The sequence below is a fragment of the Megascapheus bottae genome, unplaced genomic scaffold (genome assembly GCF_031878675.1).
Source record: "Megascapheus bottae isolate mThoBot1 unplaced genomic scaffold, mThoBot2.hap1 HAP1_SCAFFOLD_53, whole genome shotgun sequence".
NCBI classification, from domain to species: Eukaryota; Metazoa; Chordata; class Mammalia; order Rodentia; family Geomyidae; genus Megascapheus; species Megascapheus bottae.
Window position 1 is genome coordinate 1,710,784 of NW_028327559.1, and position 26,038 is coordinate 1,736,821.

Here is a 26,038-nt window from a genome sequence, read left to right on the forward strand (position 1 = left end):
TAGGCCTGAGCTTAAGGCCAGGTCTGACAAAAAAAAAAATTGAAATGAAGAAAGTGGAAGAAAAGTATGTGATCTTTACCTTCTTTTTTTCTAAAAAGGAAAACAAAACAAAACAAAAATGAGTCCATTTTAGAAATTTCATGGTAGTTGAGTTTGACATATTATGTATATAGAAACAGGACTAATAATCTATATAAGTAAATCATTGAGAAAAAGAATCTGTTTATCCTTACAATTTTGTCTTTCTTTCTCCCATTTCTCCTTCAAAGTTGGCATCAAGAGACAAAGTGGTTCAGTGTTCTAACTTGGACTTTCTGATTATTGGTTCCTACTTGCTAACCCCTCTTTTCTTCTTAACCCTTCATTCTGGAAACATGTTTCTGTATATGTTACAATTCAAGGTTCATTCAACACCCACAAACATCCTCACACACCTGGTGGAAATTAAGGTTTGACTCTTTTCTATCTAAAAGGAAAGATATTTGAGGTGAATAAAAGCAGTCAGTCCACTGAAGTTTGGTGGGTTCCAAAAGAGTCATGGATGAGAACTATAAGTATGACATAGATGTAGCTTATGACCAGTAAGCTGTAAAACTTTGTCCAAAGTTAGCACCTTAGAATTGTGGTGAAGGATAGGAAATTCCTGAAAACTCTTAAGAGGTGAGGCCCCACCCACCCTCAGGTAGAGGTCTGCATGAATTCCTAGAGGCAGGGCTAGGGGCTTGGACCTGGCAGACCTGCACCAGGAACTCATCTCTTTTGCCATCCCTTGGTTATCTCTTATTATTACAATATTTCACCTTGTTATCTGATATATTTTATATGTGCTTAATTGGTTATTTGAAATTGGATAGGGAAGAGGGGAAATCAAGATGGGGGGGTTGGAAGGGAAATGGGGACCATGTCATGAGAAAGAGTATCAGTGTTTGTGAAGTTATGCACCTTTTATCTGGTGAATATAATGTAACCCTTATTAATCACAATAAAAAAACCCCTGATAATCAAAAGTCAACATCTAGCTTGTTGCCAGGGACACAGGCAGCCTGCAATGCTAGCTACCCCGGAGGATGACATGTGTAGTTTCTGGTTCAAAGCTAGATTAGGCAGGAACATCAGTGAGACTCTTATCTCCAATTATCCACCAGAAAGCAGGAAGGGCAGCTGTGGCACAAGTGGTAGAGCACCAGCCTGAGTGAAAAAGCTCAGGGGCAGTAGTCAGGCCCCGAATTTAGCGCCCACACCTGCGCGTGTGAGCACACACACAACACACACACACACACACACACACACACACACACACACACACACACACAACCAATATCATAAAACAAGTCTGAAATCCGTACAGGTCAGAGAGGACAACAAATCTCCCCAACATCCACCGCCACCACGTGGGTGCGTATGGATCCCCCTTTCCAAGGAGGGTGGCAATGTGGGAGACAGGTGGAAATTCAGATGTCACAAATGAATCATCAATTCTCTCCACTATTACACCAGGAGTCTTTTCCAGGATGGAAAAGCCCCAGCCTGTGGTGACTTCACCTCCTCTGGAGCAGACAGGATGGCCAGGACCGGGTGGCAGGACTCCTAGGACTCAGGTGCCCGCTGCCAGCCCCGCCCCGCCCCAGCCCTTCTCCAGGCCTTGGAGGGCTGAGGAGCCCTTCCCTACCTGGAGGAGCTCTTCACTACCCGGCCCCTAGGGCCTACCAGACCCAGCTGAGGCCCTGCCTTCCGGATCCGCCCCCCACCCCGCCCAGGATCCTGACCGCGGACGACCAGCGTCTGCACTCACCACTTCCAGCTCCCCGCGCACCCCGCTGTCCTCGCGGAGATCCACAGGCACTGCACCCCACACACCCGCAGGCGGCTCTGAAACCAGCCCGGGCCCTGACGTCTGTGTGAGTCTAACCCGGAGAAACGTCAGCAGCGGGGCCTAGGCCCGGGGTGGAGGGCGTTGGCGTCCAGGGAAGAGCCCGAGAGGCCGCGCTCAGGACCGCAGCTCAGCTTCCAGACCGCATTGCCGAGGCTGTGACCTCCTGGGCCACGGGGCAGCAGAGAGGGAATAAAACTGGCGCCTTTGGGAGAAACAGCCCCACCGCCCTCGCCAGGACCCTCCTACCAAGGACGCTTCTCATTGGTCAGCTCCTGAAGCCGCTCTTCCCCTCAGCCAATCAGAAACAATCTGTGCGACTGTCTCCGCCTAGCATAGCCCCACCCCCTTCTCTTCCTGGAAGCCTGAATCACCAGATGTGTTGCCCTGACTGAGTTGACTTCCAGGGAAAGAATCTAGTAAAACACCTCTATCAGTTCAAGCTTTAGCTCTTGGGGCGTTCGAACTCAGCTTAGGGATACATCAGATTTTTTCCCCAGGCATCCATGTGTGTGTGAGCACCAGGGGCTCAAGGACTTCAAGTCTCAAGGACTTCACTTTCCCAGGATGAGTTGCAACTGTCATCCTCCAATCTCAGCCTCCTTTCAGCAAGGATGCCAGGCATGAGCCAATTCCACATGGCTTGTTTAAAAGGCTGTGGTTCTTGGTCCTGGGGATTGAACTCTGGGCCTGGGCACTGTTCCTGAGCACTTCAGCTGAAGGCTAGTGTTCTACCACTTGACCACAACACCACTTCTGGTTTTGTGGTGGTTAATTTTGGAGATAAGCGTCTCATGGACTTTATTGCCCAGGATGGCAATAAAGGAACTGCGATCCTCATATTAAAATCTCTGAGTTGCTAGGATTACAGGCTTGAGCCACCGTGCCCACACACACACACACACACACACACACACACACACACACACACAGAATTCAACATGCTATTTTATTACTTTCATTGCATCCTTCCTTTTTCACTGAATCTTACATTGCAGCATGCTTGCTAGCTTGCTTCCTTCCTTCCTTCCTTCTGTTCTTTCCTTCCTTCCTCCCTCCCTCCCTCCCTTCCTTCCTTCCTTCCTTCCTTCCTTCCTTCCTTCCTTCCTTCCTTCCTTAATTCCTTCCTTCTTTCCTTTCTTTTGTGGGGTGGTTCCAGGAGCTTGAACTCAGGCCTAGGCTCTAATTCTGACTTTTTAATTTTTTCCACTATAAGTCTGACACTGTACCGCTTCAGCCATTGTTCCATTTTCTACTTCAGGTGTTTAATTCGAGATAAGAATCTCTGGTACTTTTCTTCAAAAACTGGCTTGGAACTCTGATCCTCAGTTTTCAGCCATCTGAATTCAAAAGATTAACAGATGTGAGTAAGGAGTGCCTGGCTATCACTGAACATTTTAATTCTTTGGCCAGTATTTACTCTTCCAATCCATCTCTTTTATGCTAAAATATATTAAATTTAAAAGAGTTTTCCTGTAGACAACAGTTTGGTTTTGGTTTTTAGTACACTGTGCTTCTTCACATATTTACACAAAGTCGAAGTGATACTCGATTTTTAGTCGTATTGGTAAACTTTTCTACTCATCAGAGTTTTCACTTGCATAATGTTTCCCATTTCTGCCTTTCCATTTATTTTTGCACTCTCTATATTCATCTTATTTGTTTGGATATTAAATACATTTGTCTCCTAATTTTACTCTCCTAGATTTTACAAGGATTTATTTACATTGAATGTAAAGTTATCATTTGGGGAAGTATTCACTGGAGGTTGAAACCAAGGGTTTGTGCTTATTAGATATGCCTTCTAGTTCTGAGCTATATCCTCTAGCTATTCTGCTTTCTTTATTTATTCATTCATGCATTCATTTTTATTGCTGGTCTTGAGGCTTGAACTCAGAGTCTGAGTGCTGTCTTGAGCTCTTTTTGCTCAAGACTATTGCTTTGCCACTTGAACCATATCTCCAGTTCCATTTTTTTAATTGGCTTATTGGAGCAAGTATCATGGAATTTCTAGGTTGGCCTCAAACCATGATTTTTGGATATGAACATCTTGAGATCTAGGATTATATATATGACCCACCTATGCCTAGCTTTTTGTTTTCCTTGCTTTATTTGGACACAGAATGTTGCCAAGTGGCCCAGAGTAGCCTCTAATTCATTCCTAATATACCTTCCTAGTATGTAGAATTTTAAACACCTGAGTTCTAAGTCCACTTTCATATAACGTCGTCCTATTTCAGAGTTAATGCAGGTGTCTTAGAATACTCTGGATTTCTCCCATCCTATATGCAGCTGATATCCTTAAGGATTTTCTCTTCAGAGATTGTAATTACTCCTGTATTGCTAAGAATATTGATGTGTGAGAAGAGCATAACAAAGGACTTTAGTATTTAAATCATTTTGTACATTCTTCTTTGCCAGATCTTTGTTCTAATAGCATTTTCCTTTGCCCTGAAGAACTTCCACTCATTTTGAAGATATTACTATGTATACATGTATATAAATGACACATTTGCTAATATTATCACATTCACTCTTCTATTTTTTTATCTGAATTTTTCTTTGTTAAAATCGTTCTTTTTATTTTGCCAGTCCTGGGGGTTAAACTCAGGCCTGTCCACTGTTTTGGGGCTTTTTCAAGGCCACTTGTTTCAAGCACCACTTCTGGATTTTTCTGTGTATGTATATTAGGAAATCGAACCCAGGTCTTTATGCATGCTTGGCAAGCACTCTACCATTAGCCACTTTCCCAGCCCCAAAATTTTATACTGTAGTTCATGACAAGTTTATAAAAAATGCATTTTAACTTAAATATGTCATTTAAGTTCTTTTTAGCAGTTAGCAAAAGAAGACAAATTTAAACACACACATACACTAGATTTCTTTGAGTGCTTAGTAGAGCTGGAGGAGACAGTGCTAGTGGAGACTTATTAAAACTGCTCAATGACATCATTCCTGATTTGCCCTTTGGATTCCCTTGGTTTTTCTCCAAAGCCTACCTATCATTATGATGCAAAGTGAATAAGGAAAAAAGGATAGCTACTTTAGCTTTTCACCAATAAGTATAATACTACCTGTGGGTTTGTTATTCACAGCCTTTATTATACTGAGGAATGTTCCATGGATTCCTAGTTTCTCCAGAGCTTTTAGCGTAAAGGGGTGTTGGATCTTGTCAAATGCCTTTTCTGCACCTATTGAGACAATCATGTGATTTTTGGCCTTGTTCCTGTTGCTGTGTTGCAACCCTGTGATGAATCCTGTTTGATCATAGTGTATAATTTTTTTGATGAGTTGTTGTAGACGGTTGGCCAGGATTTTGTTGAGAAATTTTGCATCAATATCCATCAAAGAAATGGGTCTATAGTTCTCTTTCTTTGATGAATCTCTGTCTGTTTTGGGGATGATGGTTATTCTGGCTTCATAGAATGAGTTTGGCAAACAGCCTTTGTTTTCAATTTTGTTGAAGACCTTGAGGAGTATTGGTGTGAGCTCTGCTTTGAAGACCTTATAGAATTCAGCTGTGAATCCATCTGGCTCTGGGCTTTTCTTAGGTGAAAGGTCTCTTATTGCCATTTCAATTTCAGTGCTTGACATAGGCCTGTTTAGTTGGATTAGGTCTTCTTGGTTCAGTGTGGGTATGTTAATAGTGGCTAGAAATTCATCCATTTCTTCTAGATTCTAGAACTTGTTGGTATAAAGGTTTGAAAAGTATTCCCTCATGATGCCCTGGATCTTGGTAATTTCTGTCGTGATACTACCTTTCTCATCTGTGATTTTATTTCGGCATTTTGGTAAGATTTGCTAAGGGTCTGTCAATTTTGTTAATTTTTGTCAAAGACCCAACTCCTTGTTTTGTTGATTCTTTCTATAGTTCTTTTAGACTCCAATTCATTTAAGTCTGCTTTGATTTCCTCCTGGATTTGAAGAATCAATATGGTGAAAATGACAATCTTGCCAAGGGCTATCTAAGAATAACCTGTGAGAATCTGTGACTGGATTAGAATGGTAATGGCCCGGTGGGAGGCCTTGGTCATGTTCTGGAGTAAAGAATATGGATGGTACACTCAGTATAAATAGAACTAATAGGTAGTAGATATGTGTTCCTTCCCAGTTAAAAGACAGATAGGAATGATTACTAGATAGGCATGCTCATGAAGTCTGTACTTTTGATATCTGGGCTCTGGTTAATTTTGAAATGGGAAGCACTAACTGACTCTGTATGGGATTTAACATCCCCTCTTACCTGACCAGTTCTCCCCAGCTTCCTCTGGGGGGAAACTTGTGGCAGCAGTAGTTCTGTGAAGGGGTGTGTGGAAACTCCCTTTTTCCTCTTCTTGCATACCATCTTCACTAACTTTACCAAGAAGCTTTACCTTCTCAAACCAAGACATACTCATACCAGCTGCTCCTTACTCAATCCAGTAGTCTTCATTTCCTCCTTTCTCTACTTGGGAACAACATTTTAAGCCAATTCTTACTTCCCAAATCCTTTCTTCCTTGCTTCCTTTCCCAAGGCATCCTTTATTAACTTCCCTCCATTTCTTTACATTACTAATCTCCTTCCTGTTTTCTTTACAATGACTTTTGAACACCTTCGTTGGTGAAGGAGAAAGATGGGAAGAAGAATGTTGGGCACAAGGATACCCACCACATGACCTTTCTCTTTTCCTAGGTGGGTAGCAGTCTCCAGGACCTGCAAGGAGAATTGGGGAAAGTGCCCTGAACAGATTTTCAAGGAAAGGAGGCAGCCCTTCCTTACATTCTATTAGATTACATTTTTTTTCTTTTCCCAGAACATGAAGGTACAAAGAGCTGAAAGACTGAATGATTGGTGATGGAGGAATATCAATACCAAACTTCAGACTCCATTACAGAGCTATAGTAATCAAAACAACATGGTACTGGTACCAAAACCGGCCAGAGGACCAATGGAATAGAACTGAGGACCCAGAAATTAATGCCACCTAATCTGTGATAAGAGAGCAAAAATATGAATGGAAGAAAGATATCCTGGTCAACAAATGGTGCTGGCAGAATTGATTAAGCACCTGTACAAAGCCAAAATCGGACCCTTATATATCACCCTGCACCAGAATTAATTCCCAATGGCTCAAAGACCTTGAGGTAAAGGGTGTCTACCCTGGAAACTTTACAGGAATAAATAAGAGACATACTAGGGCTCCTTAGCACAGGTTAATGAAGGCCCAGAAACACAACATAATAAAAAATGTTTGAACAAATAGGACTGCAGTAACTGGTTTGGTTCTGTGTGCAAAACATATAGCTAGCAAGTCAAATAGAAAGCTCAGAGAGTGGGAGGACTTCACTAGGCATACAATAGACAAGGACCTCATAACAAAAATATACTAATGGCTCAAAGTATTGACTCTCTTAAAAACAAATCCTCAAAAAAAAAAAACCCAAGGATCCCATTTAAAGGTGGGTTAAAGACTTAAAGAGAAACTTCTCAGAAGAGGAAATAAGAATGGCCAAGAGACACATGAAGAAATCCTCAACATCTCTTGCCATAAAAGAAATGTAGGGCCCAGGAAATTGGCCTAGTGGTAGAGTGCTTGCCTAGCATGCACAAGGACCTTGGTTTGATTCCTCGGTACTACATACATAGAAAGTGGTGCTGAGGCTCAAGTAGTAAGAGTGCTAGACTTGAGAGAGTCCAAAGGATAGTTCTATGCCCTGAGCTCAAGCCCAGTAGTAGCAAAAAAGAAAAAAAGGAAATCTAAATCCAAACAACTTTGAGATTCCACCCCCATCAGATAGAATGGCCGCTATCAAGAAATCGAATAGTAACAGTTGCCAGTAGAGATGTGTTCAGAAGTGATGTCTACTGCATTGTGAGTGGGTCTGTAAACTTGTTCAACCACTGTGGAAAACAGTGTGGCAATTCCTCAAAAGGCTTAATGTACAGCTCCCCTATCACCTAGCAATTCCACTCCTGGGCATTTTCCCAAATGTCCATAAAAAGTACATGTTAAAGCTAGTAACACCACCACGTTCATTGCAGCATTACTTACCATACCTAAGATATGGAACCAATCCTGATGTCCCTCAGTTGAAGATTGGATCAAGACAGTGTGGTATGTATACACAATGGAATTCAATGCTGCCATCAGGAAGAATGACATCACCCCATTTTTTTTCCTAGTCCTGGGCTTGAGCTCAGGGCCTGAGCACTGTCCTTGGATTTTTCTCAGTGCTAGAACTCTACCACTTGAGCTTCAGCACCGCTTCTGGCTTTTTCTAAGTATGTGGTACCCAGGAATCGAACGCGGGTCTTCGTGCATGCTAGGCAAGCACTCTACCACTAGGCCAAACTCCCAGCCCCACCCCATTTTTTAAGGAAGTTGAAAGACTTGGAAAAAATCATATTAAGTGAAGTAAGCCAACTCAAAGAAACTTAGGCTGCATGGTTTCCCTCATTTGTAATTATTAGTATACATCTAGGATTTTCCTAGCAGAGAATCACATTAGCTCAAAAGCAATGAACCTACGGCCATATAGGGTGAGGCTAAGGGAAATGAGTGTGGTGAGGATATTCGTGGAATCCAGTAAGGACACAGAGGGAGTCTACAAGGACATATGATTCTTGAGGTCAAAGAGGGAATGAGGAAGTGGATGGAAGGCATCCCAGTGTGCCCCAGCTCTCCCCAGCTGAGTGTCAAATTCCTGATTCATACATCTCCAGAAGGGGAAGACACTAGCCAGAAGATATAGAGTTTCCCGTAGGTGTGGCACCACATCAAAAACAGAGACAGATGAACAGGGCTCAGAGCCAGGAGTTACACACCAGCCAGACATAGACAGGAGATGATGTGGTGCAACATGGGAAAGGCTAGAATCCTGAGGTATTTGTGTGTGTGCACATGTGCCTGTATTCTACCACTATATCTTCTGGCCTAGGGCATTGCAGATATTCTACCTTCTACCTCATGGCTGATGCACTAAAATCAGGCACCATACTTCCAGGCACCATTTTGCTGAAGAATTGGATTTGTATGCTGACACATGTCTACCCTGCGTTTCCTTCAAAATTGTTTCCCCTGGCTTCAGGCATAAGAGGAGAAACTATTTTAGATGTTAGACAGCAGGATGCTCAAGATCAAATTATGGGGAAGCACAAAGGGGATCATTGAGGAATCAAGCACGTGTGAAATAATGACTCTATCTTGAGAGCTTTGTCTATTATAGGGCTCTGAATTGCCATCTCAGTACCCAAGTGCTGTGGAGGAAGAGCTACAGATGGATCTCAAGTGGCAGTGCACATACCAAACACGCTCAAGTCCAAGGGTACACTACTGTGCACAATCCACTATGGAAAGATGTACGATTTCTTCCATAATTACTTCCAGATTCTTTTTGCATGTATGTGTTGAATTTGTTAATGGTGAAAACAGCTTGTTAACAGCCATTGCCACTTCCTCAACTGTACATGAGCATTGTTGAGTTGACTTGTCATTTGTGTTAAATCATTTTGGAATATGATAAGAATATACAGGATATATAACAGCCCATAACCACCAGCATGCAAATATTTTCAAATGTGAAAATTAAATAAGGAGACTGGGTCTACACACCATCACCTTGTTCTCCCAGCCATCCTGGCACCTAGCTGGGTGATAAGAGCTTTTAATCCAGCTACAAAACCTTCAAAGTGAAACAAGCCAATTTAAGGAGAGCTTGTCTTCAGAGAATATGGAGATGTCATGCTGTTTGGCTTTAGGGAAGATTGGCTCCAGTGAATGACTCCTCCATACCCAAGTCATGTGGTTTTTGTCTTTAAAAGCTTTGTGTAAGCTCTGTGCTGGGCTGCAGTCTTGGAGACAGAAGTCTTCCTACAGTCACTGGCTCTCCAATAAAGACTCCCAAATCTGCCTCTCAAAATCTGGCTTCTCTGTTTTTCACTGACTGAGTTCCCATACAACAAAAACAAATGGAAAACAACTGAAGAGGACAAAGGATAAGTGCTTATGGTCTGTTGTGAAATCAACTACTAGCAAACACAATGCTTAGTAAGATTGCCACAATGGACATATGGAAGTCACAAGCCCCTGAAGTGAGAAGGCCCTAAGAAACAAAGGAGCAAACAAACCCAGGATCAACACTTAATACCAAACAATTCTCCTACTCTGACTGACTGCCCCATTCAATGAGAGTTCTGCTTCTAACCTGCAGTTCCCTTTCTCTATCAGATAGGCAGGTCAGACAGGAAGCATTATCACAGCAAGGAGTGAGAAGAGGGAACATGCAAGCAGAATTTTAGAGGTAGAGCAAGGGCATAAGTTCCTACGAAGTATATTAGCTTTAAAATGATTTAAACAAGAGGACATTAAACAATGGTTTGGTTAACCAGGATAGAAATATTAATCACTGCAGCATAAAACTTTGCTTTTGTAGAGTCTCATGTCTATGAAAAAACCAGGAAATATCCTTTTCCATACACACCATATAAAATGGTGCTTAGATAAACTGAAGTAAATGGGAGTGCCAAATCAATTCAAATGAATTTACATGGTACTTGACTATGTATAATTTCATTCTTTCATAAGAATAATGAGGACAATTATGTGAAAAGAGCTACGTCAAGAAAAATCGTTGATTATACTTTTGTGACTGGGTATTCTAGTGAAATCCCATTCTCAAAGAAATTATAGTGGGTGTGTGTTGTGTGCGTGTGTGTGTGCATGCATGCACATTGCTTTTATGGCATTATAATCCAGGAGTCTCTATTTCTTGCTGATGTTTGAAGTCTTGAACTATTCATTTCCCATCCAGCATTATGTTGGTGAATTGGAAATGGCCTTTCAAAGACATTCTTATGCCTTCCAATTTGCACCATCTGGCCCCATCCCTCCCAGTAAATATTATCATCAAGTTGAGCCATTCCCTCATCAATCCATTCCTGGCCATGCTGAGGGCACAGTGGTTCACGCCAAAAGTTCAACTTACTCCTATCCAGCTTCATCTACTACAGGCTTCTGAAGTCAAACCTCAATACTGCAGAGAGGCGTGGCAGGGATAGAAGAGGTGGAGATGTAGCTCAAATAGAAGATTGTGGACTAACATAGAGAGGCCAGGGTTTCAAAACCCAGCACTGTATATAGAAAATACGATTTTTTTCCTGAACGCAGAGGACTAATGACCTGTGTTAGACTTATATGCCTTCACAGTGAAGGTATTGATGACCAAAAGGGTAAGCTGGCCATTTATGGCCAGCTATCAATGCCAAGTGAGTGCATGTAGTTTTCACCTGAGTGTTAAACAATTTATGGAGTATTGTCACCATAGACAGTACACATGACAGGCTATCAGTAACAGTACATCCTAATATTGAGTTTTGAAAATAAGCAAAAGTAGACTATGTGGAAAGACAATTTCTCCTCTTCCCTTTGGAAGTCAAGTAGGAGGAGCTACAAGGTAAATGCAGATGGCCAGAGTGCATGTATGCAGCTCACACTTACTGGTGGTAATGGAAGTGGACTTCACATACAGAGTAGCTAATGGCGCACGAATCAGTTTTCTGTAGCCCACACCTCTGTTACACTGAAAGGCCCACCACCAGATTGGATGGGAATCCTGCAGATCCTTTATCAATCAGATAGGCTGGACAGATAGCCAACAGTGGTGCCAACAGGAGGAACAGAAGCACCATGGAAGCAGAGATGTAGATAATAAATGAGCTTTGTATCCCACATAGTAAGTGAACTGGAAAATAAGCCACAAAACCACAGGAAAGATTGGTGTAGATTCATAAGGCATGAACTCTTGGTCTTCCTTCCATAAAAGCTTTGTTTAGCAGAGGTGAATATTTAAATGGAATAAGAAACCTCATTTCCCGAAGAGGCAGGAAATACAGCCTTGTAGACTTAGTTTTTGTTGAATTATAGGTATTTGGGGAGGACAAGTATGTGTAGAAATTCACATAGTATTTGACTGTGTAGAATCTAACAATTCAGTGCTGATAATAAGGAGCAGAGTACACATACATCCAGAGGGGTCAGCCAAAAAAGTTCAGACACCCAAATATACATAGAAGGTGTATAAAGATGTACAGAGAACAAGCACCAAGTTTGTGAGGAACTAGTTTGAAGGTCACAGGAGTGCAGCCTTTGTCTGTGCCATTCTGCCCTTTGACAAGTTGGGGGAATGACTGAGACACTAGTGAGGAGATGGATTCTTCTTCTACTGAGCAGAGAATAGAACTCTTAAAAAAATCCTCATCAAACCCTATTCAAAGGGGCTGTACGCATTTTCTGAAGTACAACAACAAATAATCAGCAAGTAAGTGCCTATGCACTAACAATTTACATCACAGCACTGGGAGATACAGGTCTCAAAGAGTAATGTCCTCAGTGCCTGTCTGGACCTAAGCACCTGCTGAGTCCATGTCCTTGTCATCTGAATGCTTTAGAATATTGAGACAATACCAGTATACAAGACAGAGTATTGGTATCACTATGTCCTCGTGTTCGGTTTTGAAACTAAATTGGAAAGTTCAAGGTTCTGAGTTCATATCTCACCACCGGAGAGAAGTGGTAGAGGGGAAACCTAAGCTGGAGATGTCGCTCAACTGGCAGACCACATGCCTAGCATGCACAAGGCCATGCTTTCAATACCTATCACTGTGGTTAAAAAGTATGATTTCTCTGATATTGTCCAAATTAACATTTTGTGTACTTGCAATGCTGAAAATGATGACAATATACTAACAAATATTATCATACTTGAACTTCCTAGCCAAATACCTGGCATATCCATGTACTTGTCCTCTGACTGTTAAGCCATTCTGGAATATAACAATACATAGTATACTCGAAAGCCTGTCCATATCTTGCTCAGGGATGCAATTATGTTCAATTTTGAAATGAAACAGAAACAGTAGACAAAGTCAAAGACATTTTCCGTTGTGAGGTCAAGTACTTGCAACCACAATGCTTAGTCAGATAATCACAGTCTGTGTACGCCACTCACAAAAAGTCCTGGGACGTGACAAAGATTTCAGATGAGGAAGAGCTATTTGACCTTGCGTCAGTCCCTCATACCCCAGGACTCTGCAGCTTGAAATGCTAAGCATCACTTTGGATGGAGTCCTGCATTCCTCCTGCAGATGCTTTTATCCATCAGAGCAGCAGGACAGACAGCCAACATTAGAGCAAACAAGAAATAGAAAAGACATAGAAGCAGAAATTTAGATGTTATATCATATTGAACTCCTATTAGCACATGAAATGCAAAATACATAAAGCAACAAAAGCACAATGAACACTGAATTAGGTTAGCTAGGAAAATAATATGTCTCAATCTTGCATAAAAGCTTTGTTTGCAGAGTTTACATTTTAGCTTTTGCTAGAAGAAGCTTCATTTCTAGACAAAAGCAGGAAATACCCTTTGCATTTACAGTATGTAAAGTTGGTATTAGGTGAACTATTGTTAACATCAATGAAAAACTAAGTCTATGAATTCACATGGGCCTTGATTGTGTATAGTTTAATCATTTAGCACAGATGAAAATGAACAGCCAGGCACTGATGGCTCATGACTGCACTCCTATCTACTCAGGAGCCTAAGCTCTGAGGATCACAGTTCAAAGCAGCCCAGGCAAGAAATCTGAGAGACTCTTTTCTCCAGTAAACCATCAGAAAACTTAAACTGATGCTGAGGTTCAAAGCAATAGAGTACTATCCTTGAGCTGATGAACTGAGACAATACTCAGGCCATGAGTTCAAGGCCCATGACTAAAACAAAATTAAAAAAGTCTTCCATCAAAGGCTAGATATCTGCATATAAATACACATGTGTATAAAGATATGTAGAGACCAAGGAACTATTTTCAAAGTCATAGCAGTGCAGCTGTTATCTGTACCATTCCTTTCTTTTCCAAGTTAGGTGAATGAATGAGAAACAGTGAGCAGACACTTCTCAGAGGAAGAGGTAAGAATGACAAAGAAACAGAGGATGTGCAATCCACCATCCCTAGCCATAAGAAAATGCAAATCAAAATGGCTCTGAGATTCCATCTTATTCCAGTTACATTGCCCAACATTAGGAGTTAGAACAACAAATGCTGGTGGGGATTTGAGGGAAAAGGTATCCTATTTCACTGTAAACTAATACAACCACTTTGGACAGCAGTCTACAGGTTCCTCAAAAAAATCCCTTAACTGTGAACTAGCCATAACATTCCAGGACATCTATACAGACAAACACAAGCCAGAACACTGTAAATACAGTTGTGCCTCTATGTTCATTTCTGTAATATTCAAAATAGCCCAGTCTTGGGAACAGTCCAGGTGTCCTACAATGGTGAGTGGATCCAAATAATGTACGATACTGATACACAATGTAGTTTTACACTGCCATTAAAAATTATGTAATTTGGGGTCGGGGGTTTGGCCTAGTGGTAGAATGCTTGCCCAGGATGCACAAAGACCTAGGTTCAATTTCTTGGTACTACATACATACAAAAGCGGGAAGTGGTGCTGTGGCTCAAGTGGTAGAGCACTATCTTTGAGGAAAAAGCCAAAGGACAATGCTCAGGCCCTGAGTTCAAACCCAGGACTGACCAAAAAATAAAATAAAATTATGTAATTTGGGAGCCTAGAGTGTGGCCTAGTGGTAGAGTGTTCACCTACCATGTAAGAAGCCCTGAGTTCAATTACTTAGTTTCTTATATAGACAAAAGCTGGAAGTGGTACTGTGGCTCTAGTGGTAGAGTGCTAGCCTCAGAAATCATTGCCCAGGCTCTGAACTAAAGCTCCAGGAATGGCAAAAAAAATCTGTCTTTTGGGGGTTAATGGATGGGCCCAGAACAAATCATAGTAAGTGAAGATAAGTCAAGTTCAGAAAGACAAATGACACATAGGCAGAGAGTAAATCTAAAATACTTGGTGACATGAAAAGTCATAGAGGACTGTGGTCATTCGTATATAGTGAGACCAAAGCAGGTACTCTTAGAGGAGGAATTAAGAGGTATAATGCCTCTCTGCTTCTGTCTATGGGGAGGATGAGGGAGGTAGACAAAAGTGGAAGGACAGAGAGTGAACAAATGAAGTAATGATACTCAGTAGAAATCATGTTGAAAATGAACTATATAACTTGTGGAAGCAACAGAGGTGAAAAATGGGAGAGTATAAAGGAGGGGATGTCATTATCTAAAGACAAATATATTCATTACCTCACTTGTGATATGGTAACCCCTCTGTATATCACCTATGTAATAACAAGAAAAGTACAAAAGAAGCAAGAAAGCACAACACAAAAAGCTGCCACTCTAAACACTTAAACACAAAGGTTCCATTGTTGAACTGATGTTGTAAAACTAAATGGGTCTATCACAAATCTGTCAAACTCAAAGACATAGAAAAATGATGAAAAAATTATAAGCAACTACTTTATGTGAGAACAAATCACACTAATCATTTAGCTGTAGAGAAATATTAACCAGAATGTATGATCTAGGAAGTCATATAATGTCAGAGTCATAAGTACTTTTTAATTACATAACAATATTGCATTCTTATTTTTATGGCTCACATTTTGATTACCTGGGATAGACTGGAAACTAATATTCACAAAAATATGTGGGAAATAATGATGGTCAAATAGAAATCCATACTACCTGTGAAGTGTCTTGTGTGTATATATGCATGTGTACATGCACATGTATATATGTATATATATGTATATATTTGTATATACGTAGGCAAGTGTGTCCACGGCCAACTGAGTACACACAAAGAAAGCCTGAAGTTGGCATGTAGGAAGATCATAATGAGGACTAATCTTACACAGAGTGTCACTGTCTATATTTCTGCATAGTCATATTGTAGTATATGCTTGCACTGTTGTATCTTTTGGATTTCTCTGAAAAAAGTGTAAAAGGTTATTATTCAAACCTTTCCTTTCCCAGTAAAATGAAAGGTTGGAGATAAATGAGCACATAATATGTACAGATACAAGGTGATAAATAGTAATTTATTCTAATCACATATATATGAAATATGTGTGGACATAGGTATCTTTGTGTTTTTGGATATGTATGTACATATTCATACATGAGCTTCTATCTAAGTATATATTGTACATATTATACCCATAACACAGATAACAGTATTATATAAGATATGCTATATGTAATACCTAATATAAACCAGATTTCCTATATATACGGTACATATAAGCATATATAACATATATTCATACACAAAATACTCAGAATGTGGAATTTGCATTGGGGAAGTTCATATATAAAAACTGCACTACAGATATCACTGTCAGCATTTTTGCATGTTCATTGTAGCAGGAGAGGTACCTTTTTGATTTATTTGGATAAATGTATAACATGTTAAAAGAGAACATTGCCTTTCTTGTAGTTTTTTTTAGCTATATTGTGCTTTTTGACCATTGCAAATTAAGTGTAGTGATCTGATTGTATCAATGGCATTTCTATGTGAGCTTAGTCACATGTCACTGATTGCTATTAAAAAAAAACATTCAGAATTATACCTACTTTCTGTTTCAAAATTATCTGATTAGTTCAAATAAGTTGCCTTATTTCTACTTCATTATTTTGTGGAAGCTGCTTTAAAGCATTAAGGGCTATTGTATCTGATGCAGCTACCACAGAAAGTTAAAATATTTCAATTTCCAATATACTTATGGGGTCAAGGCACACAAAAATGTATCTTTTCTCATTGTACCTTTGTGCTTATATTAGCACTATTCAAAAGAGCTGAAGCTGGGCACTGGTGACTCACGCCTGCCATGCTAGCTACTCAGGAGACTGAGATCTGAGGATCACGATGCAAAGCCAGCCTAGGCAGGAAATCCATGAGACTCTGATCTCCAATTAATCACCAGAAAAACGGAAGTGGCATTGAAACTCAAAGTGATAGAGCCCTAGCCTTGAGCAGAACAGCTCAGGGAAAGAGCCCAGGCCCAGATTTAAAACCCCAGGATCCACAAAACAAAACAAAACAAGCTACACTGAATGACAGCAATATTAACTGAGCACAAGGTAGTCAAACAAGTCAGGATGTCAAAACTGAAGCGTAATCATTCAAACTTTGCAAACCAGTGGAACATATTGAAATGCAACTGACCCTGCTCAGGTACTGGTCCAGGCTCTTAACTGAAGTATATGCATTTGATGAAGAAGTCACATGGTTTTCTCTAGGAGGGAAACTTCCCTTCAATTCTTCATCATGTGGAAGTTTTTTCATAGAAGAGCCCTTGATGCTGGCCTTGTGACAGGAGTATGTGCAAGAGACTGAGAGTTTGCAATCACCAAGGAAATTCCTTCAATGGCCTCCTTCATTCTGTCCACAGTCCTGTGAAGGTTGCCAAGGACAAATACCAGCATTTCGTTAGTCAATAAAGAATGCCTAAGGAACTTGAATTTCTGAGGACCAGGACAAAAGAATAAATGAAAAATGCCTTTGCATGCATTTACTGTCAGCAATAATGGAAAAGTATGACAATATGGCTGAATGCTGAGGAATTGTGAACAAACAAATTTTTATGAGTATTTTGCAGGTATTGATCAAAAAATTTGATAACTACGCATGTTAAATTTTACAATACTATACATAGTAGTTATTGAAAGTAAGTAAATAGGAACATATAAAATTATCATATACAAAATATTATTCCTGGCAGCATCAACAAATACTATATTCAAAAATTTTGTCTTACAATGAGATCTCAGTACATTCTAATTTTAGGAAGTCATTATAATTGTGATTTAAGAAATTTGCCTTTAATTATTACAAGTATCATTGGTAAAATAACTTATCCCCAACTGTGAACACTACAAAAACACACCTTTAAGCACCTGAGAGGGGAGTCAGAAAGCTATGAAGTTGTATGTATAGATCTAAATGCTGTTCAAGAATTTCCATATAGACTGGCACATACCTCAAAATGACAAAATTCTCCTTCTTGCTCTTCACACTGTAATTGTGATAATACATTCTTTGCTTTTTTCTTATTCCTTTTCTCGGCATTTGCACGTATTTTCCAAATATATTCTCATATGTCTTTTACGTTGTCTTTTTTTAAAGTTGTGAAGATCATTACATACCTCAAAATGACAAAATTCTCCTTCTTGCTCTTCACACTGTAATTGTGATAATACATTCTTTGCTTTTTTCTTATTCCTTTTCTCGGCATTTGCACGTATTTTCCAAATATATTCTCATATGTCTTTTACATTGTCTTTTTTTAAAGTTGTGAAGATCATTACATGAATGAAGTGCATTCTAGGTGAAATAGACAACCTGAAAAAAAAACAGTAAAAAGGCTATCTCAGTTTTTTAACCATAAAGGAACACATGTATCCATATTTTCTCATTCACTCTTCTGTCCAAGTGCATAAGAAGACTCTACTCCATGAAACCACTGCATGAAGCTTTGCAGATAAATGAGTTACATCCCTGTTCTGGGTTAGCTTAGAGCCTAGGGCAGTGGAAAGGCAGAAAAATGACCACTGTCGCTTCAGTAGGTATTGGGATAAGATGCATTTTCTCCTTGCACTAGGAATTGACCTTCACTAGGCACAGAAGTACTTTCCAGAAGAAACTAGCTTTCCTAAAAAGGAAACAGGAAGAGAGACTATGAGCTGATATGTATCCAATCAATCTACAATATTTACTGATGCTTCATGGCAGTCTGTTTCTACCTAAGGTGCAGTAAGCTGTACTGAGCTGTGGTGCTCTATGAAGCCAATCCAAAAGTATTCAAGCAAACCACACTAAAGCACTTTGAAGACAACATATTTGAGAGAATGAAGTCAGTGAATGCACTGCTAAACTATTATAGATGGGTGTCCTTGAGAGACAGTGAAGAAAATGTTCCCAGTGCCCAGGCCCTTCTGTGAGAGGGGTACAGACCAAGGCACAAAAAGAAGAAAGCTAGGTGGTGCATACTCCAAGTTCCCAAGATGCAATGGTGAGGAAAACAGGCTGAAGGAAGCTAGGAGCTTGACTGTCACATGACAGTGCACTGGAGAGTACAGAGAGGTATGAGGGAAATCCAGGAGAGCTACACAGGACCCCCTTGCATATGTGACAGAGCAGTGGATCACGTGTGTTCAGAAAGGGGCCTGACATTGAGGAATAAAACACATGAAGAGATGACAGGAAACTACCTATTGTTCACACTCTGCCAGGAATTGATGTCATTACAGAGCAGAGGACATCAGAAATGCCTTGTTCAGCAGGGCAAAATTAACCCTCAATAAATCCTGTCCTGAAATATCCTACAATTTATAAAACCAAGAGAGGAAGAACCAACTTTTTTGTAAGTGACCTAATTATTGCCAAAAACAGGGCTCAAGAAATCTAATTGCTCATTACAGATATAAAAGATTGAAATCATACAGAAGGTTGATGAGCACAGCGAATGTTAACCCATGTGTTAAACATCAGTGTTTTCTCAGAGTAATCCTAATGATGTCATTTGATTTCCTCTGACATTTCTTATAAGTGAATAAAGATCAAAGTCACATGCCAATATATATGGATGCCAGTAGTTGATCTCTAATAATCCTATTTACTCAGAAGGCTCAGAGGATGTTGGTTCATAGCTACCAGAGGCAGGCAAATATAGGAGACCTTTATCTTCAATGGGCCATCCAAAACCCAGAAAGTGGAGGCTCAAGTGGAACAGAGCCCGCCATAAGTAAAAAACAAGCAAGATTCTTGGATTGGATTTCAAGCATTACTACACACATCTATACACACACACACACACACACACACACACACACACACACACACACACTGATCATATTAATGCCAGAAAGTATCCACTCTAAAAAAAGTTATTAGATTTATGGTAATCTGAACTCTTGTAGATGGAAAGTATGGAAAGGCAGATCTCCAAAGAATATACACAATCACAAATCACCCCTTGAAGGACAGCAAACATCAGCAGTCTTCAGTTTTATAGTAAAAGGACACCAATGTGCATTCAAGGCATGGACAAACTAGAATGCTAAAACACACAACGAATCTTACCCTACAGTGTGAAAACAGAAAGGAAGCTTCAATTAATGGCTAAAGGCAATGAGAACTTACAAAGCTTTTTGAACTTCCCTTCTTTGTACCTTTCCTTTCTTCCACTCCTGCCCACGCCTGCTAATTTTTGACAGAGGTTCCCACTATGTAGTCCCAGCTGGTCTGGAACTTCAAATCTGGTCTTAGCCACAGACACACTGAGATTACAGATATGGGTTACCAGGCCTGGCTTTTGCAAAGTTCACAAGAAAGCCACATAAATGAGCAGTAAGAGACTTTTGTGACTGATGTGTGTTCACTTCTTTAGCAGCCATGATTAAACATACACAGAATTCAGAGGTGAAAGCACTAAATTGTAAATTTCATGCCAATTATAGTTCATCATGCATCAGTAACACCTAAAAAACCTTGAGAATACTGAAAGCTCTGGTACAAGAATCCCCCTTTGAGGATATGAGAAGATGTATGAGAAATCTAGAGAAGTGAGAGCTATAACGTTGTGGCCATGTTGCTTGAAAAGATCTGGTGTACACTAAATATGGGATTAGCATTTACAAAACTGACCATGGTTTCTGGAGTTGTCGTGAATGTGAAAGGCACCTATGGTTCTTGCAGTATTGTAGGTGGAAGCGGTATGATCCTCAGTGAGAATGGGAGAGCACAGAGGAGAAGGGTGCTGCTGCAGGAAAGTCCATAAGACTCTCATCTCCTGTAAAATACTCAGAGAAAGACAGCTATGGGCTATGCCTCAAGGGGTAGATCCCTATCTTTGAGCAAGGAAGGCTCAGGGTCACAGTTTGAGTCTCAGTTCAAGCCCCAGAACTGGGGGAAGACAAAAAGAACTTAGAGGTATTCAGTGGTATTTTACATGGAGAAATGCTCATAATGAGGCAAGGCAGACTCTTCTGAGACCAATTCAGACAACTGAGAGAAGACATTAGAATCATCTGCACCATTTATTTGGTGTGTGATCTATAAATTAAATAACAGTATTTGAAAATGTATATGTATTTCAGAAAATACATTCAATCCCATACATCAAATATACAAATGAGATAATTATTCATTACCAGACCTGGAGTTCTTTCTTCTTCTTAAAGGTTAGAGGAAAAATTAAAAAGTAAATGCATAAGATAAAGATGTAAAGATCCTATTTCAGCTATAATTCATGGCTACCATTCCTTAATTGGTATTCAAAATTAATTAAGTAAAAATGTTTGAATTCGAAAAAATTAACTTTGTTGTTTTCAGTGTCTTTATCACTGAACTCTTTTCTTCTGATTTTCATGTGAAACCACTGTTGTTGCGGCCATGGTTGTTGTCAGGTCATTGTTCATGTCATTCAAGCATGTGACTATAGAAAAACCTTACAAATATACAGAAGTATGGCTAGTGGGAATATTTCAGCAAGCAATTAACTCAAGAACACAAAAAGCAACCTTGCACATCCCATAAGCTTTGGAGGAAGGGGTATCAAATACATATTTTTTAAAGTACTAATATTTTCACTAGGATAGTAATAAAATACAGAAACACTTTCCAGGAGAGAATTTGCTTATGTATCAAAAGATGATATTTGTATGATAAGAAGGATCCTAATACTGAATTAAGCAAAAGAAAAGGTAATGGTGAGCTGGGCTCTACTAGCTTGCATCTGTAATCTTAACTTCTCAGGAGGCTGAGATCTCAGAATCCATATTTGAAATCTGCTTAGGAATGAAAGTCTAACAGACTTATCTTTAATAAACCTTCAAATATTCAGTAGTAGAGCTGTGACTCAAATGGGTGAGTGGTAACCAAGAGTAAAAACACCTCAGTGGGCCGGAAGCATGGCCTAGTGGTAGAGTGTTTGCCTAGCATGCACGAAACTCTGGGTTCAATTCCTAGGTACCATATACATAGAAAAAGCTGAAAGTGGTGCTGTGCCTTAAGTGGTAGAGCACTAGCCTGTGAAAACGCAGGGACAATGCCTCTTTCTTTTGTTCTTTCTTTCTTTCTTTCTTTCTTTTTGTTTTTTGCTAGTCCTGGGGCCTGAGCTCGGGGCCCCAGTTATGAGTACAAGCCTTGGAACTGGCACAGAAAAAAGAAAGAAGAAAAAAAAGAAAAACATCTCAGTGCCCAGGCCCTCAATTAAAGGCCTAGGATCAACAGCAATAGAAAAAGAAAGAGTATTTTCCTAGATGCACAAGGACACAAGAGCATATTGATCTATGCATTAAGAAAAAGCATTCACTGACAAGAAAACTCAATGGAATTTTAGTCACTGTGTTAGTTTTAAATACTGAAAGTTTTACCACAATGTAAACTTTAGGAAGAAAAAAGGTATAATAAGCTTAAAGAAATTAAAAGGACAATTTCTTACTGCTTGTGCGCTCTCTCTCCCTCCCTCCCTCCCTCCCCCTCCCTCCCTCCCTCCCTCCCTCTCCCTCCCTCCCTCCCTCCCTCCGTCTCTCTCTCTCTCTCTCTCTCTCTCTCTCTCTCTCTCTCTCTCTCTCTCTCTCTCTCTTTCTCTCTTGATTTCAGATTCTGACCATGTCAACTTTTAAACTTAGGGCTTCTCTTAACTCTTGCTCACCTTTCTACACCATGTCTGGCTTTGACCTCATCTCATAAGGCACACTGCCTGCCTCCTTTAATGCTACTTATTGTGAACAGGGTGTCTCCCAGACTTTCGTGATGGGTTGGCTTTGAACATGGACCTACCAAATCCCAGGCTCTTGATTATCTAAAGGAGAAGTATCTGGTAAGAAGAGCTATTTCTTTTTTTTCATATATTTTTATTGTAATTATTAGAAATGTTACATTATATTCACCAGATAGAAGGTGCATTACTTCACAAACATTGATACCCTTTCTTATGTCTTGGTCCCCATTTCCCTCCCTCCGCTCCGCCCCTCATCTTGTTTTTCCCCCTTCCCTACCCTATTTCAAATAACCAAATAAGCATATGTACAATATATCAGACAACAAGCTGAAAAACCGTAACAATATGAGATAAGCCTGGAACAGCATAAGAGATGAGAGATAACATAGCACGTTAAGGATATCAATCACTCATTATATGGCTTTTGTTTCTATATCCCAGAGGTCCTTTCATTTAGTATCATACCATATGGCCTTATGTATCTCGGTTTGTTCTGTTGTAAATCTCTGCTAGGGGAGCCCAAGGTTTCTACTGATTATGACAAATGAGGAAAACCATTGAGCCTATGTTCCTTTGAGTCTGGCAGAAGAACAGTTATTTGTTAAGTGTGAAAAATGAGTCTTGGACTTTTGGCAAAATTTCTTTCCAATTGATTACAACGTAAACACCAGGATAATGGGTATCTTTCTAGCTGACAACTGCCCAACCCCTGACTGTCAGGGTAAAATGATGAACCTAGGCATGCTCTGCTCGTCTCCCTGGACAATGATCCTCCTAGAGATTCACTTGTCTGTCAGCTTTCTTTCCATGGAGGATCAAGGTCTCATTAGGAAATCCGTTGTCTGAATATGGACTTTTCCTCCTTCTGGCTTCCATCTCAGGAACAAAGAAAATTTAAATCTTTCTCAACATCTCCATTGGAAGGGGTGCTAGAGCTAAAATTCTTTGCTGACAGATACCTTGTCCATCATGTCAATACAATGCAAACATGCGTAGTTTGTTCACCGATGGTGTCTCCATAGGTTAATATTCAGAAAGAGAAACTGATTCAGTTTTGAATATATAACACAATTTTAACATGGCATGAAGCCATGATTCCTAAGTTCCTATTGTATATATGGGTTCCTGGGCTTTCTTCCATTTGGTTATCACGCATATTGGTTCTTTAATCTGTGTGTATTCACAGCAAAATATCCAATGTGAATCTATGCTGAGCTATATTTAAATTAGCCAATAAACATTTGATTTTATTTTCTGATCCAATTCATTAAAATGAAATATTCTGTTTTTTTGTGATATTAAACACCCTTCTCAAACACCTCTCAGACACAACTAGTTAGATTATGTCAGATTCTTCACTCGCTCAATCCACATACTGAAGTTCACAGCACAGCACACGATATATTTCTGTCCAAATCTTTGGCACTAATGATTTTAATATGAAATTATGAATTTGAAACCTCTGAGAATTATCGAATTCGAAAGAAGCTAAGAGTTAGTAACAAAATAGGATTCACAATTCAGAATGCTAAGTCTTCCATTGGGATTTAAACTTTTATCACATGAGGCATATTTACTTATTTTTTTTATTTTTCTTGGATGTAGGACCTGAATTCTGGGCCTGGGTGTTTCCTTGAGCTCCTCAGCCCAAGGCTACTGCCCTATCCCTTGAACCACAGCACCACCTCCATTTTTCTGGTGGTTAATTGGAGATAAGTGTCTTATGGACATTAGGGCCAGGGCTGGCTTTGAATCCTGATCCTCAGATCTCAGCCTCCTGACTAGGTAGGATTATAGGCATGAGACACCGTGCCCATCCACATGAGGCATATTTATTATCACAAGCACAAATCATAATCATCCATTTTGAGTGTAACTCTAAGTATCATATTGAATATGAGATATTGAGTGTCTCAATATTCGTACTTACGAAATGTATTATAGAGCACTTAATGCTTTGTCCCACTGATTGTTTAGAGTAACCTGGGATATAAATTCCTTTGGCTATATTATAGAAAATACAAAGACCCCTTATAGGAGAAGATAGAATGTAAATAATGAACATACCAAAGGTTATGTTCTCTCACACATGTCTTGCCCTTCTGCTGCATTAGACTGAGTCATGTCCTGCCGAGAAAACCACTTTCTTTTATCAGTCTCACCTACTAAAATCAGATAAATCATGGTATTTAGAGCAAAAGAAAATTTGATCCTTAAAGAAGCAAAAGTACAAATCCTCAAGTATTCAAAGTAACCAAGAGCTAATTTTTTTTTGCCAGTCCTGGGACTTGAATTCAGGGCCTGAACACTGACCTTTGGCTTTCTCAAGGCTAGAGCAATACCACTTGAGCCACAGCATCACTTCCAGCATTTTTTGTGTATGGGGTCCTGAGGAATCGAACCTAAGACCTCATGCAAGCAAGGCAAGAGGCTACCACTAGGCCATGCTCCCGGGCCTAGCAGGAATTACTTCAGTGACCCAGATCTTCATCACTTGAATATATACAGAAGCTTACCCAAGATAAGTACATGGAACCATTTTGGTGGCTAATTTATTGGGTGCAATTGAAGCAACAGGATAAAAACAAACAGTAGGGGGGGCAGGAGTTTGGCATAGTGGTAGAGTGCTTGCCTAGCTTGCGCGAAGACCCTGGTTCGATTCCTCAGTAACACATACATAGATCAAAGCCAGAAATGGTGCTGAGACTCAAGTGATAGAGTTCTAGCCTTGAGAAAATCCAAGGACAGTGCTTAGGCCCTGAGCTCAAGCCTAGCACTGGCAAAAAAAAAAGTAAACAGTAGGGCCAGGAGCAGGAGTGGATAGTGAAACTCATTACGAAGCCCCATTCTGTGGCCTGCTCCACTGATCCTATTCAGAGAGCTTGATGACTTAAAAAATTATCAATTCACAAGGTCACTTTTGACCTGTAATGAAAAAGGCAAATGCAGTGTACTACTTTAATTAATCTGTGGATCTACTTCTAAGCTTACCTTTATTAGCTATCATTTTGATTGACCATTTAACATAACAGTAAATCTGTTGAGAAAATTTCAGTTAAATGACTTTTTAGAAGTAAACTGGACTACTTACCTTGCCCTCGTGCCTTCACTGGAGTTTGTATCCTTAGCTCTTCAGCCTCAGAGGACTGAGCAGCACACTTCTTCAAAAGAACTAAGCAAGGAGTCTGCAGAATAATGGGATGAACAATGAGCCAGTGGGAGATGTGGAGATCACATTCTGACAAGATGCTTGAACTTCCTCTCTTAGCAGGAATGGGACAGGAAAATGTGAGAAACATGTATATGACATGAAAGATCATGAATACAGGGGCTGATACACGACTTGTATGGCCAGTATGTCTTTTTAGGATGTAGAGCCATTGACCAGGAATCCAAACACCTATGTCCAGTCACAACTTCCTGACACACAGAGTGATAGCTAGGGTGCATAGTTCAACCAGGAATTTATTGGGAATAAAAGCAAAACAGAAG

General features: G+C 40.0%; 1 protein-coding gene across 1 annotated transcript in view; it reads right to left on the bottom strand.

Moving 5' to 3' along the window:
• The window catches only part of LOC150039676 (uncharacterized), a 54,086-nt gene extending 28,048 nt beyond the window's left edge, over positions 1-26,038 (bottom strand). Inside the window, exon 1 of the mRNA XM_090327660.1 lies at positions 25,638-26,038. The gene's annotated coding sequence lies outside the window, so the exon portion shown is untranslated. The remainder of the gene's footprint in view (positions 1-25,637) is intronic.